Below are 15,911 nucleotides of genomic sequence, written 5' to 3'. Positions count from 1 at the left end.
TAGAAACTGTGGGGGATGGGGAAGGGAGTGGAGTACTTACCATGGTCCTCAAGTCATGTCGAGAGGAAGGGTCTTTAGGAACTGTTGAGTCCAGCTGCCTATTTCACTGGTGAGGAGATCAAAATGGCAAAGCTGCTAGGAAGATGAACAAGATGTCAGTGTGGGGAGGGTCTGGGGAGCAGAAGGTTGAATTAGTGGAGAGACTGGAACCTTTCTGGATCCTGTCTGAAAAGTTGACATCTGAGCTGAGTCCTGAACGGAAAAAGGAGCCAGCCACATGAGGATAAGGGGGAAGAACATTCCAGAAGGAATATCTGGAATATCTGCAGAGGCCCTGAGGCTGAAGCATACGTGGTCTACACACCAACATCTCAATGTGTGGTCTTGCCCACTCCGGGTTATCAGGAGTGAGGGCTGCAGAGGTCCCACACTGGCTTTCCTATGCATTTCCTCAAAAGTGATCTATATTTCTGCTCAAAGCATGGTGGCCAGGAGAAGTCACCTAGCCCTTCCAGTCTGCAAGCGGTCTGGAACACAGGGGAACCACATGGTTGTTGAGTTAGAAGTAAGTGTTCCTGCGAGAGAAGCCCACTTGCCCTTACCATCTTCCCCCTGCATTTCTCCAGGCAAGAATACTGGAGTGGGTTGCCATTCCGTTCTCCAGGGGATCTTACTGATCCAGGGATGGAACCCAGGTCTCGCATTTCAGGCAGATCCTTTACCATCTGAGCCACCAGGGAAGCCACTTTCCTTTAGAATCTATTATTTGAAAAACCTTTGCTCAGTAGGCTTGTTAGAGGTGTTATTTCATGGATGTTTTCATTTAAATTTTACTCCTAATGAGGTTGAATATATTTTCCCATACAATTTTAGCTACAGTTGTTTCTTCTTTTGTGAGTTATCTGGAAACCTAACCTTTTGGGTCTCTTTAAAAAACCCTTAAAAAAAAAAAAAAAAAAGCCTGAAGCATGAGGCATTTGGAAGCTGTGATCTCACAGGCCCTGTCCAGCTTGCATATTTTCTTGGATTCTCTGATCTTTAAAAATACCAGAGGAAATGCCATTTATATTGGCAAAAGCTTTGTGGGTGCCTCCCAGATGAGAGAATAAACCCCTGAAGTTGGTGACTTTAGGTATTTTTAGAAGCTTCTGCTAGAGTGTTAAAACCCGGGATCCTTTTGACCATGGTGAGTACTGGGGGGAGGGGAGTTGCAAAAGAAAAGATGCTGTCTGGGTCCAGGGTAATAAAATAGACATTCCAAGTGCACGGGAGACTCAGGCAGAATCATACATTTCTCCCCCCACCCCCTGCCAAGATGAATGCCCTGCTCAGATAGAAGTGCTAGAATAACCTTTCACGCACCCTTGCAGATAAGCCTTAAAAGATCTCTGCCCACAAACTTTTTTTTTTTTTTCATCTGTTTCTGTGCATGCCTTAATGGGGCTGACAAGAACTTGACTAGCATCTTCCCCTTTGTGTGGTCTAGCCTAGTGCATTGTAGGAGTTAAAGAAATGTCTGTTAAGGATCAGAAGTCCTGGGACTTCCCTGGTTGTCCAGTGGTTAATAATCCACTTGCAGGGGTCATAGGCTTGATCCCTGGTCCAGGAAGATCCCACGTGCCTCAGAGCAAGTAAGCCCAGGCACCACAACTGCTAAGCCTGTGCTGTAGAGCCCATGAGTGGAAACTACTGAAACCCGCACGCCTACCCTGTGTGACCTTGTTTAATTCTTCCCTCTCTGGGGCGAATTTTTACTATTTGAATAATGATGTGGAGAGCACTCAGTTATGACGGGGTTTTGAGTTCTGGGAAGGATTGCACATTAGTGTCCTTAGGGTCCCCCACCGCTCAGCTGTGTGTGTGTGTTTAATTGGAATGTACTTTTTTTTTTTTACAATGTTGTGTTAATTTCTGCTGTACAGTGAAGTGAGTCAGCCATATGTATATGTACATCCCCTCCCTCGTGGATCTCCCTCCCCCCGTCCCCAATTCTACCCATTTAGGTCATCACAGAGCCCCAAGCTGAGTTCCCTATGCTTTAGAGCAGGTTCCCACTAGCTCTCTATTTTATACATTTGTTGTTGTTCAGCCGCTCAGTCATGTCCAACTTTTTGCGACCCCATAGACTGCAGCATGCCAGGCTCCCCCTCTGTCCTTCACTGTCTCCCGGAGTTTGCTCACACTCATGTCCATTGAGTCGGTGATGCCATTCAACCATCTTGTCCTCTGTCGTCCTTTTCTCCTCCTGCCCTCAATCTTTCCCAGCCTCTGAGTCTTTTCCAGTGAGTCAGCTCTTCGCATCAGGTGGCCAAAATATTGGAGCTTCAGCTTCAGCGTCAGTCCTTCCAATGAATATTCAGGGTGGATTTTCTTTAGGATTGATTGGTTCAGTCTCCTTGCTGCCCAAGGGACTCTCAAGAGTCTTCTCCAGCACCACAGCTCAAAAGCATCAGCTCTTTGGTGCTCAGCCTTCTTTATGGTCCAACTCTCACACCCATACATGATCACTGGAAAAATGGTAGTATATATTAGTCAATCTCAATCTCCCAATTTGTCCCACCCTCCCCTTTCTCCTATGTCCACATGTCTGTTCTCTATGTCTGCATCTCTATCCCTGCCCTGGAAATAGATTCATCTGTACCATTTTTCTAAATTATGTATATGCATTGATGTACAATATTTGTTTTTCTCCTTCTGACTTACTTCACTGCATGACAGACTCAGCTTGCGTGGTGTTTGGAAATATTAGAATTGGTTGCTGATGTTTTGGAGTGGGGAGATGTCACATAAAAAAAAATCAGGATTTCTGGTTTCTTTTAAAAAGTTGCAGGATTTGGCAATCCTGGTTATAACATCCCACGGGTCTGCTGAGCCAGCCTCTCCTTTTACCTGGGGTGGGGCACTCCAGGTGGTCGCAGTTGCCATCCTGTTGCCCTATTGTCTTCCTGACATGGAAGCAGGGTGTCAGTTCCATTTATTGTGCTTGTGCCTTTACTGAAGGAAGAAAGTAAGAGATTTCTTGTTCCCATGTTTCCTATCAAAAGTGGGGGGAAAACATGTGCAAAGTCCCTGGGGTAGGAATGAGGTTTTGTGCATTTCTGGATGGAAAAGAGACTCAGGGAGGAGGGGAGATCAGGCCAGACAGATGGGCAGGGGCCAGATCATTTAGGGTCCTTGAAGGAACTTGGATTTTATTTTGAGTGTGATGGGGAAACATTTGCACATTTGAGGGCTTGAAGAAGTGAGATTCCATTTACATTCTGGACTTTGGCTGCTGAATGGTGATAAATGCTAGAGAGAAAAATAAAAAGGGGAAGGGGCTTGGCAGTATTAGGGAAGGGTGTGGGCAATTTTAAATAGTGGAATCAGGGAAGACATCACTAAGAAATAACATTTGGGAAAAACTTAGGGGAGGGGAACAGGATCCAGGAGAAGGAAAAGGCAAGTGCAAAGGCCCTGAGGCAGATGTGTGCATGATGTATTTAAGGAGCAGCAAGGAGGCCAGAGAAGCCTGATGTATTTAAGGACCAGCAAGGAGGCCAGGGAAGCCTGGTATGTTTATTTAAGGACCAGCAAGGAGACCAGGGCAGCATGATGTATTTAAGGACCGGCAAGGAGGCCAGGGAAGCCTGGTATATTTATTTAAGGACCAGCAAGGAGACCAGGGCAGCCTGATGTATTTAAGGACCAGCAAGGAAGGAAGCACAGGGAAGCCTGGCATGTTGCAGTCCATGGAGTTGCAAAGAGTCAGACTTGACTTATCGAGTGAACAACAAGGAGCCCAGTTTGACTAGAAGGAGGTGAGCAAGGGGGAGGAGGGGTAGAGGTGAGGTCAGGAGGTGTCAGGGAGTTAAAGGCTATTGTACTGCTGACCCTGAACAGGCGAGTGAATGCTGAGCCCACTGCAGTTCCCTGTCCCAGTGGCTTCATGGAGGACCAAGGAGGGTGTGTGTCTTGGCTGGGACCTCCTGGGGCCAGGACTTCCCAAGTGAGAGCTTGGGGTGGAGGGTGAAGTGCAGTCTGCCCGCCAAGCCCTGGATGCCTGGCCTGCTCTGCAGGGGGCGGTGTCTGGCTGGCTCATTCCAGCTCTGAGGCTGTTCTGTCTGTCCGCAGCCCCCAGGATGGGGTCTTAGCAGCTGAAGTCCCCTCCTCACCTGTACTACCAGTAGCTCCGTCTGTGACCCTCTGCCAGCCATGGTGTTGGGGGAACAAGGGTGGGCAGAGTTGGGTGGGAGTTTGGCGGCCGCCTCGGGTGCTTGTCCTCGTGGGGCCCGTGTCAGATTAGCACAACCTGGAGTTGTCAGGGGTGAGCCCTGTGCCTGCCTTGGCCAAAGTCTCCACCCTTACCTTTTGAATCATCACCATTCAGTGATGATCGTCACAATCGTGCCTCCACAGATCAGCGTCGACTCCAGGCTCCCTCCTCCCTCCCCCGTCTGCGTGGCTCCAGCATGAACTTTTGGACACCAGGTCCCTGCTACCCTTGAGATAAAGTGGCCTCCTCTGCCCAGCCAAAGCACTTCCCCCCTTGGCCTCTGTGGGCCAGCCACACCTGCGGTCCCCTGTGGTTCTGACTCCTATTTCCCCAGGTCTGGTTTGCCTTTCCTGGTCCCCTCTCATCCTTAAGTCCCACTGGATGCAGTACCTCCTACAGAAACTCTTGGGACTCCCCAGTCTAGCCACAGCCCCTGCTTACAGACTCATCGGTGGACCACCCGTGCTTTTGCTGCTCTGGCTTTCATCTTTCTGGCATGTCCTGAGAGTGGCCTTTCATCCTGACATTCCAGCTCATCACAGTGCCGGCACAATTAGGAAATAAAAGATGAACTTGCTAGGCGGTCAGTGTGTACCAGGCTCTGTTTCCACATAGGCCATTGAATCCCCACTATAACCCTTGATGTGGGCATTGGAGGCATTCCATTTCACAGATGAGGAAACTGAGGCCCAACAGGATTTAAATAACTTGTCCCACATCATACAGCTGGTCAGTGAAGGAGGATTGAATCCACTCTGTCAGGGCTCCCAGGAGCCCTGTTCTTGTCTCCACCTTGTCCCTCCCCACTGAATGGGATGGATGACTTGGGTACTGACCCAGTTCAGATGAAAAACCCTCAAACTTCCCCTTCTCTCTCCCTCTACAGTGAAGCTTGCGCAAACCTCCCTCCATGCCAGCCATTCTCATCATCAAAACCCACGGTGTCTGCACCGCCAGCCTCACTGATCTCTGGTGGCCTTGGCCTGCGAAGTCTTGGAGCGGGGCTTGGGTTCCCAGCCAGAGGTGGGCTGGGTCATGGCGGTGACAGCACCAGATCCTAGCCACTAGACCAATGGTCAGGTCAGTGACAAGGGCCTTGGCTCTTCAGGTTTGCAGAAAAGAATTTCCACAAAGACGAAAACTAGTGAAGCAAGTAAAGTATTTATTAGGAGGAAAAAGAGTACAGTAGTTGTGGCTAGACATATGGGATGGGTGGGCTCATGTGAGTCTCTGAGCTGTGCCCACACAGCAGTTTAAACCACTTCCATGGGACATTTCTTCTGGTTTTCTTTTGGCTGGTCATTTTGATTTGCCTGGTTTATGGTCCATATTGGTATATCTCAGGTTTTTCCCATGTGCGCGTGCATCTCTTAGCCAAGCTGGATCCTACCAAAAAGGCATCTGGGTAGAACATCCCTTGTCATGACTCCCCTTTGGCCTCCAAGGAGCCTTTTCTGCACATGTGTGGTCAGGGAGGTCTCCTGACCTCGGGAATGAGAAATATGTGGTCTGTGCAGGGTCCAGCCTCCTCCCTTAATTGCCCTGCTATTCTTGTCTAGGAATTTCAGTCACTAGAGGATGAATCTCCAGTTGCTTTACCCTGGGTGGGTGTGTGTGTGTGCCCAGGGCGTCTGCCTCCTGCCTCATCACCGCCCACTAGTTTCCTAATGCCTCAAGTCACATTCCCCTTGGCATTGGCCCCTCTGAAGAATCTGCTTCTCTCCCTGCAAATGTCACCAGAGGGGCTAAATCTCCAAAGCCCATGGCCTTTCCCTCATCTCTTGGTCCTCGTATTTTCCTGACCTTTGGGTGGCATTCACAGTAGCAGCCGCCTCATCCTTGAAGCAGTTTCTTTCCTTGGCTCCTTTGCTGCTGGCCGTCTCCTCTGTTTCCTCTTGGCTTATGTCCTTTCTTAATTATTTGTTTAACAACTTTTTGCTGAGCATCTCCTGGGTCAGGGCCAGATCTTGTTCTAGGAGATAGCACTGAATGGTCTGACAAAACCCTTGCCTGTGTGGAATTTTCACTGTGGCTGGAGAACCAATCACGTGTGTTGGCCAAGAGATAATGTTACCATTTCAAATAATGAAAAAGAAAACAGGGTGAAGGGTAGGAAGTGACTGTGCTGTATGTTGTGGGAGTGGCTCCTTTAGATGGAGTGGTCCATGGCATCTCAGCTGGAAAACAACTGAGCAAAGCTGGGGAATGAGCATTCTGGACACAGTGCTCAGCAAGTGCAAAGGCCCTGGGGTGGCTGGAGCATGGTGGGAGAGGAGGTGTCAAAGGATAGGCAGAGGCTTGACAATGTTGGTGGGGGGGGGTCATTCAAAAGACAGGCAGGAAGTTGGGGCCTATTCCAAGTGCAATGAGAAATCTCCAGTAGATTGCAACAAAGAGGAGACTTCATGGTATTTGTATTTTTAAAAGACACTACTCAGAATATGGCCCATGCATCAGAATGACTCAATGGACGTGAGTTTGAGCAAACTCTGAGAGAGAGTGAAGGACAGGGAAGCCTGGTGTGTTGCAGTCCATGGGGTCGCAAGAGTCGGACTCTGACTTAGAGACTAAACAACAAACAAATCAGAATGACCTGGGGTGCTTTTCACAATACAGAGCCCAGCTTTCCCCCCATCTGCAGTACCAGCTTCCCTGGGGCCAGCGTGGGAATTGCACTTTAACAAGCACTTACATATTTGAGAACAACTTCTTCAGGCAGAAATTGTTAACCTGGAAATTCCCAAGGGGTCAGTGGTCAGAATTCAGGGGATCCCAGAGCTTGGGTGGCCAAATATCACATCTTTACTCTCCCTGCCTTCTAACTGGCAGTTAGCATTTCCCTCCATGATATGTGGTGTCCCAGCCCCACCTGGGACTTAGTTGCTGAGTGGCATCCCAGAGTTTTCATAACACATTACAGGGCGTGCAGAGGTCTTGAAAATATCGCTTTCTTCCTGGCTGCTTCAAAGTCGCAGAAGTTATTAGACTTGCACTCGATCTTGTTATTTTGTGCTTTAATGAAGAAGCATGGAGGTTGATATACATTTGATTTTTTTAAATGTCTTGATAACTCCATTTCAGTATATTGGTTTCCTTTACAATCCTGTATGTTTGTCTTATGCATTTAAAAACGTTCAGGGAGAAATGTGAGGCTTCATCAGATGCTGTAGGGGCCCAATGCCCTAGAAAAGAGGCAGATCCCCTGCAGAGAGCCGAAGGGGGCTCAGACAGAGCTGAGCGTCACTCTTGACTACTCCCCTCGCCAATGCTGTGAGACCTTGGGCAAATCACTCTCCTTCTCTGTGCCTCAGTGGGCTCATTGGTAAGATGGAGCCTGTATCAGCTGTTCTGAATGCTTGTTGGAAGGGACCAGCCAGGCCACTCAGAGGTTATCAGCAGGTGCCCTTTCTTCTACTGACCTTGAGGCCAGCTGGGCTTGTCCTTCATGGGGAACTGGGCTGGCTGGCCTTTGAATCCCAGCTCTGTCATTTATTAGCTGTGATCCTGGGCTGGATAATTAACCTGTCCATGCCCAGTTTTCTCTCATCTGTAACTTGGTGATAATCATAACACCTAAGCCATTATAAGGTTGAAATGAATTTCTATTTGCTAAGGGCCCAGCACAAGGCATGAAACTCCTTAGGTGATGTATGTGCGTGCATGTGAAGTTGCTCATTTGTGTCCAACTCTGCAACCCTATGGACCATAGCCCGCCAGGCTCCTTTGTCCATGGGATTCTCCAGGCAAGAATACTGGAGTGGGTTGCCATGCCCTCCTCCAGAGGATCTTCCCAACTCAGGGATCAAACCCACATCTCTTTTGTCTCCTGCATTGGCAGGCAGGTTCTTTACCACTATTGCCACCTGAATAGGGTTGGCCAAAAATTTTGTTCAGATTTTTCTGTCACGTGGTATTGACCAACCCAATAAACGTGACTGTCATTATTGGGTGTGTGTCTCACCCTTCAGGTTATTTTTTACTTATTTATTTCTTAAGACATTGAAAAGTTTATTTATTTTTGACTGTGCCAGGTCTTTGTTGCTGCAAGAGGCTTTCTCTAGTTGCAGAGAACGGGGGCTGCTCTCTAGCCACGGTGCAGGGGCTTCTCATTGCAGTGGCTTCTCTTGTTGTGGAACACAGGTTCTAGAGCACAGGTTCAGTAGTTGTGTCGCATGGACTGAGTTGCCCCGTGGCATGTGGGATCTTCTTGGACCAGGGATCGAACCCCTGTCTCCTGCATTGGTAGGTGGATCCTTAACCCACCGAACCACTAAGAAGGTTCCATCCCTCAGGTTAAATTTGGTGTTTCCAGAGGGCTGGATCCAAATCTGTTACCCTTTGCATTCCTCATAGTGCCTGACGCAGGGTCTGGGTTTGGGAAATTTGGTGCACAGACTATGAGTTTTTTAGGTGAGTTTCAGGGAAGAGGAACACTGCAGGAGTCAGGATCAGGGAGGGCAAGTCAGAGTGCCCTGGATTCTGCAAGAGGACTACAAAGAGACTACAGGCAGAAGGCTAGAATGTGCTTCATTTTGGGATCCTGAGCAAATGTTGAATCCAGGTCACCCAGTTGACAATATCTCCCTAATACTTGCTCAGCCTGGCTCTGTCAGGCTTGAGACAGATGAATTTTTTTTTTGTTTATTTTTATTAGTTGGAGGCTAATTACTTTACGATATTGTAGTGGTTTTTGCCATACATTGACATGAATCAGCCATGGATTTGCATGTGTTCCCCATCCGATCCCCCCTCCCGCCTCCCTCCCCATCCCATCCTTCTGGGTCTTCCCAGTGCACCAGCCCTGAGCACTTGTCTCATCCATCCAACCTGGGCTGGTGGTCTGTTTCACCCTTGATAGTATTCTTGTTTCAATGCTATTCTCTCAGAACATCCCACCCTTGCCTTCTCCCACAGAGTCCAAAAGTCTGTTCTGTACATTGTGTCTCTTTTTCTGTTTTGCATATAGGGTTAGCATCACCATCTTTTAAATTCCATATATATGCATTAGTATGCTGTATTGGTGTTTATCTTTCTGGCTTACTTCACTCTGTATAATGAGCTCCAGTTTCATCCATCTCATTAGAACTGATTCAAATGAATTCTTTTTAATGGCTTAGTAATATTCCATTGTGTATATGTACCACAGCTTCCTTATCCATTCGTCTGCTGATGGGCATCTAGGTTGCTTCCATGTCCTGGCTATTATAAACAGTGCTGCGATGAACATTGCGGTGCACATGTCTCTTTCAGATCTGGTTTCCTCAGTGTGTATGCCCAGGAGTGGGATTGCTGGGTCATATGGCAGTTCTATTTCCAGTTTTTTAAGGAATCTCCACACTGTTCTCCATAGCGGCTGTACTAGTTTGCATTCCCACCAACAGTGTAAGAGGGTTCCCTTTTCTCCACACCCTCTCCAGCATTTATTGCTTGTAGACTTTTGGATAGCAGCCATCCTGACTGGCGTGTAATGGTACCTCATTGTGGTTTTGATTTGCATTTCTCTGATAATGAGTGATGTTGAGCATCTTTTCATGTGTTTGTTAGCCATCTGTATGTCTTCTTTGGAGAAATGTCTGTTTAGTTCTTTGGCCCATTTTTTGATTGGGTCATTTATTTTTCTGGAATTGAGCTGCAGGAGTTGCTTGTATATTTTTGAGATTAATCCTTTGTCTGTTTCTTCATTTGCTATTATTTTCTCCCAATCTGAGGGCTGTCTTTTCACCTTACTTATAGTTTCCTTTGTAGTGCAAAAGCTTTTAAGTTTCATTAGGTCCCATTTGTTTATTTTTGCTTTTATTTCCAATATTCTGGGAGGTGGGTCATAGAGGATCCTGCTGTGATTCGGAGAGTGTTTTGCCTATGTTCTCCTCTAGGAGTTTTATAGTTTCTGGTCTTACATTTAGATCTTTAATCCATTTTGAGTTTATTTTTGTGTATGGTGTTAGAAAGTGTTCTAGTTTCATTCTTTTACAAGTGGTTGACCAGTTTTCCCAGCACCACTTGTTAAAGAGGTTGTCTTTTTTCCATTGTATATCCTTGCCTCCTTTGTCAAAGATAAGGTGTCCATAGGTCGTGGATTTATCTCTGGGCTTTCTATTCTGTTCCATTGATCTATATTTCTGTCTTTGTGCCAGTACCATACTGTCTTGATGACTGTGGCTTTGTAGTAGAGCCTGAAGTCAGGTAGGTTGATTCCTCCAGTTCCATTCTTCTTTCTCAAGATTGCTTTGGCTATTCGAGGTTTTTTGTATTTCCATACAAATTGTGAAATTATTTGTTCTAGTTCTGTGAAAAAGATACTGTTGGTAGCTTGATAGGATTGCATTGAATCTATAGATTGCTTTGGGTAGTATACTCATTTTTACAATATTGATTCTTCCAATCCATGAACACGGTATATTTCTCCATCTATTTGTGTCTTCTTTGATTTCTTTCATCAGTGTTTTATAGTTTTCTATGTATAGGTCTTTTGTTTCTTTAGGTAGATATACTCCTAAGTATTTTATTCTTTTTGTTGCAATGGTGAATGGTATTGTTTCCTTAATTTCTCTTCCTGTTTTCTCATTGTTAGTGCATAGGAATGCAAGGGATTTCTGTGTGTTAATTTTATATCCTGCAGATGAATTTCTTCTTCTTTCCCAGTCTCAATGTTCTCATTTGTTAAATGGGGATAGCTGGCATGTATTGAGGCTTATGGTGACCTGAACCTGGATTATGCCTCTTTACGTGTCTTATTGAATCCTCACAACCAACCACCCTCAGAGGTAGATGAGAGAACAGGCTCAGAGAGGTGAAGTAACTTGCCCAAGGTCACACAGCAGGTCAGTAGCAGAGAGGAGGTCTGCCTGCAGGACATGCCCTTAGAATATAGAATAGAATAGAAAGTTGGTCAGTCATGTCCAGCTCTTTGCGATCCCATGGTTTATACAGGCCATGGAATTCTCCGGGCCAGAATACTGGAGTGGGTAGCCTTTCCCTTCTCCAGGGGATCTTCCCAGCCCAGGGATCAAACCCAGGTCTCTTGCATTGCAGGCAGAGTCTTTACCAGCTGAGCCACAAGGGAAACCCACCACTACCATCTCATGGCAGATAAACCTTTCCTTCCCCCCACCCCTTGCAGGGAGGGACAGGAGGGACAGGTTCCTCTGTCCATGAAGTTTTTTCCAGGCAAGAATACTGGAGTGGGTTGCCATGTCTTCCTCCAGGGGATCTTCCTGACCCAGGGATTGAACCCACATCTCCTATGTCTCCTGCCTTGTCGGCCAATTCTTTACTGATGAGCCATCTGGGAAGCCCTTGTTTTTCAAATGTTGGTATCTAATTCAAAATTAAAAACAAACACCACGTATAACAAGAGAGACAGAAAGACAGAATGACAGAGACAAAGATAAGGAACAACAAAAGCAAACAAACAAACCCTGGAAACAGAACAAAAGAATCTCAAGAATTTGTCTTCAGACCAGTTTGTGACTTCTGATCTACCCCATCCTACTTCCCTGGCCTAAAGAGCAACCCCATTTTAGAGATGGGGGAGGGGAGGTTCACAGGGTGGGAGCACTTGCCCAGGTGATGAGAGGCCATGGGGGAGTGGCAGCCAGAAGTCAACTTCTAAGTGCTTCCCATCACACTCTCCCTCCCAGCCTCCTCCCCAGGACCTGGCATGTGTGGGCCAGAGATTATTTTCAAGGCCAGCTTCTAGATCCTAAAGAGAAAGGACAATCATTGTAGTCTGATGCTGAAGGTCAAGGTCACCATGACACATCTCAAATGCTCGGTGACTGTCCCCGGGTTCCAACAGAGCCATTTCTAAAGGGCATGTCTGCCAAAGTCATTTCTAAATTGATGGGTACTGTGACCTTGTGGAACTCTGGGGGCAATGAGACATTATCAGAATCCATTCTACTGATCAACTCATTTATTCAGTTGTGAGCTCAGAGGAGGACGACTCATTTCTCTGGGCCCAGCTTGTCAGCTTGATACATCAGCATTTACTGAGGACCTACAATGTGCCAGGAACTAGACTAGAAGGGTGGAGGTGTGGTCTGCAGACACAATCTTACTTAACTTGCCCAGGAAATGTGTGAGATTGGTAGTGTTGACTCCATTTTATGGCCAAAGAGACTGAGGCTCAGAGAGGTTAGGTAAGGGTCCAAGGTCAAATCCAGACCTGCTTGACTCTTAAGTCCAGGCTCTCTCCATCTCAGCCAGGCATTTAGCTACCTGGAAGTGATAGAGAAGCTTCCTTCTTTGCTGAGGTCTGTCTGAGGGCTGCAGTGGGGCTGGGTAGTCAGGGGAGGCTTCTTGGAGGCAGTGTCTTGAACTAAGAAAGAAGATATATTAGTTTCTCATTGCTGTTGCAACATATTAAGCACAAACTCAATGACTTAAAATAACATGGATTTATTATCTTAAAGTTCTGAGGATCAGAATTCTGAAATGAGCCTCATTGGGCTAGAATTGAAGTGTCAGCATTCCTTTCTGGAGGCTCAAGGGGAGAACCTATTTCCTTGCTTTTTCCAGTTTCTAGAGGCTGTCTGCATTCCTTGACCGATGTTTCCATATCACTTCAATCTCTGCTTCCATTGTCACATTTTTTGTTCCTCAGACCTTCCTGGTTCCCTCTTTTTTTTTAAGTTATTTATTTCTTTTTGGCTGTGCTGGCTCTTTGATGCTGTGCAAGCTTTTTTCTAGTTGTGATGACGGGAGTGGGGGGCCTAGTCTCTGGTTGTGGTGTGTAGGTTTCTATTGCGGTGGCTTCTCTTGTTGCAGAGCACAGGCTCTAGGGTGTTTGGACTTCAGGAGTTGGACTTCAGTGAGTGGACTAACTCATGGGCTTAGTTGCTTTACGGCACATGGGATCTTCCCGGACCAGGGGTGGAACCTGCGTCTCCTGCATTAGCAGAAAGATGCTTTATGACCGAGCCACCAGGGAAGCCTTGCCTCCCTCTTGAAAGGACTTTTTTGATTACATTGGGCTCGTACAATTAATCCAGGATAATGTCACCATCTCAAGATCATAATCACATCTCCATTCCGAGCTGCCACTGCAGGGGGCATGGGTTCGATCCCTGGTCAGGGAACTAAGAGCTGACATGTTGCATGGTGAAGCCCAAGGGTGGGGCAGTATCATGTCTACAAAGTCCCCTTTGCCATGTAAGGTAATATCTTCACAAGTTCTGGAGATTAGGATGTGAATATCTTTGAGGCCATTATTCAGCTGACCCAGGAAGACAACACTCCAAGGGCCGGGGCTATGCTGGAGGCATGGGGACGATGAAGTGTTCAACAAGTAGCTGGTGCTGAGGGTGGAGGTGGGCAGAGTTGCTTAGGATCTGCTGGTCAAGGATGAGGGTCCCATATGAAGACAGATAAACTTCATCCTCTAGAACAGCGCTCCTCACACTTGAACGTGCATTCGGGTCAGCTGGGGAGCTGGTTCAAATGTAGCTCTTGGTTTGTGTAGAGAGGCTCTGTGTGTGCATGAGTGTGTGCTAAGTTGCTTCAGTCCTATCCGACTCTTTGCGACCCTATGGACTGTAGCCTGCCAGACTCCTGTCCATGGGATTCTCCAGGCAAAAATACTGGAGTGTGTTGCCTTGCCCTCCTCCAGGGGAACATCCCAACCCAGGGATTGAACCTACATCTCTTACATCTCCTGCATTGGCAGGCGGGTTCTTTACCACTAGCACCACCTGGGAAGTCCAGAGAGGCTCGAGAAAAGGACAGTTCTGGAAAAGATGGCGACTGACACAGGAAACAGCCTCACTCAGGCCCTGTGTTTCCAGAGCAACACCCAGTTCGGCATTTGAATGGCATTCCCTTCCCAGATGCTCTGTTGCCCCATGTGTTTGCACATTCTGCAGGAGCAGCCGCCTAGGGCCTCCACCACGCATGTCTGCTTGTGCGTGCGTCTCCAGCTACTCAGTCGTGTCCGACGGTTTGTGATCCCATGGACTGTAGCCCGCCAGGCTCTTCTGTCCGTGGGACTGTCCAGGTGAGAATACCGGAGTGGATTGTCATGCCCTCCTCCAGGGGATCTTCCCAACCCAGGGATCGAACCCGCATCTCTTGCAGCTCCTGCCATGGCAGGCAGGTTCTTTACCACTGAGCCACCTGGGAAGACACCCCTGCCATGACCTCCAGTCAAAGTCCAAAAGGTTTCTGTCTGACTCATGAAAAGAAGATTCCCAGTGTCATGCCCTCCAGCCACTCACCAACCCTCTTAGGCCTTCATGGACAGGATGTGGGGCTGGGGTAGACAAGAGGACTCTTGGAAATAGCTTTTGGATCCATGCGCTTGACTCAGATAAATCAATCTGGGCATGTTTTTAGAGCCGAATGCCTTTCCTTTGAAGCTAATTTCCTTTGAAACTCAGCACCTTCATGGTGGAGTGTCATGGTGTTTGCTAGAACCCCTGAATTCGTGAGGGAGCTGGATAACTGAGAGTTTGATGTATATTTCACTCCTACATGTGTTTATCAGGGAGGACCATACAGGGTCTCAAAATGTTGCATGACTGTGGAGTGACACGGATAGACATGACCTTAGACATCATTGTATGGGGGCTGTAAACTCAAATGGTCATGAGTGCTTGGAAGGAGCCATGAAGGGATGAAGGGGGCTGGCTGGGGTCTGTGCTGACCCAGGAATATATGCCCTGTAGGAGGGGGGCCACCCCACCTCAGCCCCACAGTCATATGGGGGTGTGGGGCCTGCATTCTTGCATCCACCCATTTTTGCAAACAAATCCGGAAATCTGGATTTTTTTCTGTGAAGTCTCCTATTTTTAAATGTTGATAATGAATTCAGATATTTTTAAAATACTGTGTGGGCCAAACAAGACAATTTTGTGGGCTGGCTTCGGCCTGTTGGCAGCTTGTTTGAGAAGCCACTTGTTTTACCGAGGAGGGAAACTGAGGCCCCTGGAGACACCAGGGCCTCCCAGAGGTCCCATAGCATCGGGGCTGGAACTCAGGGCTGCAGACGTGCAGTGCAGCCACCATTTCCGAGGCAGCCCCTTTCCCCTAAAATCTCAATCCCTGTGCCTCTGATAGCGTCCCCTCACTCCCCAAAGATGCAACCTCACATAGCCTGGCAGGTGGAAGACCTGCCCCTGCTCCAGTCTGCCCCCAGCCTGCTTTGTGACACGCACACACATCCTGACTCTTTTCTGGGCTAATTTCTCATTTGCAGATGGAGAACTGGGGGCTTGGTGACCCTCAAAGCCCCTCACTACAGTTCTTCGAGGCCTCTGGCTTTCTCCTCCCAGCCCCCCATGCATCCCTGCCGCTGAGTTTCCAATATTGACATTTCACAAACAGCAGGTGTCACCGAGCCGTTTCTAGCCTCAGAGGTCCCGAACCGCGTCATTTACATGATTTAACATGCTGGGTTTCAGAGGGTGTGTCACCGAGCCCACAGCCAGCGGCCACTGACCACGACTTAGTGACTTGACATATTAAACTGATGGATGTGGGGAGGAAAAATGTTTCCTCTTAAAATGCCATTGCGTCTTGGGATTTCACATGATTTTGCCACAATCCCCCTCTGCCCTCCTCGCCTTCCCCTTGAGGGTTTTATTTGTCCCGTGGCTGAGATGCACTCGTTCCAGGCTGCCTACTCCTTGGCTCTACCCCTGTGAATAACAATGATGAC

General features: G+C 47.7%; 1 protein-coding gene across 4 annotated transcripts in view; it reads left to right on the top strand.

Moving 5' to 3' along the window:
* The window catches only part of GSG1L (GSG1 like), a 252,984-nt gene that overhangs the window by 140,560 nt on the left and 96,513 nt on the right, over window positions 1-15,911 (top strand). Inside the window, exon 1 of one of the 4 annotated variants that reach the window (XM_043456576.1) lies at window positions 61-109. The exons of the other annotated variants lie outside the window; for them this stretch is intronic. The gene's annotated coding sequence lies outside the window, so the exon portion shown is untranslated. Of the gene's footprint in view, window positions 1-60; window positions 110-15,911 lie in introns of those variants that run through there. 4 annotated transcript variants of the gene reach the window in all.

Source organism: Cervus canadensis, chromosome 32 (assembly GCF_019320065.1).
Source record: "Cervus canadensis isolate Bull #8, Minnesota chromosome 32, ASM1932006v1, whole genome shotgun sequence".
Lineage (NCBI taxonomy): Eukaryota > Metazoa > Chordata > Mammalia > Artiodactyla > Cervidae > Cervus > Cervus canadensis.
The sequence above is the reverse complement of the archived record's forward strand: the minus strand, read 5'-3'. Positions and strand labels throughout refer to the sequence as shown.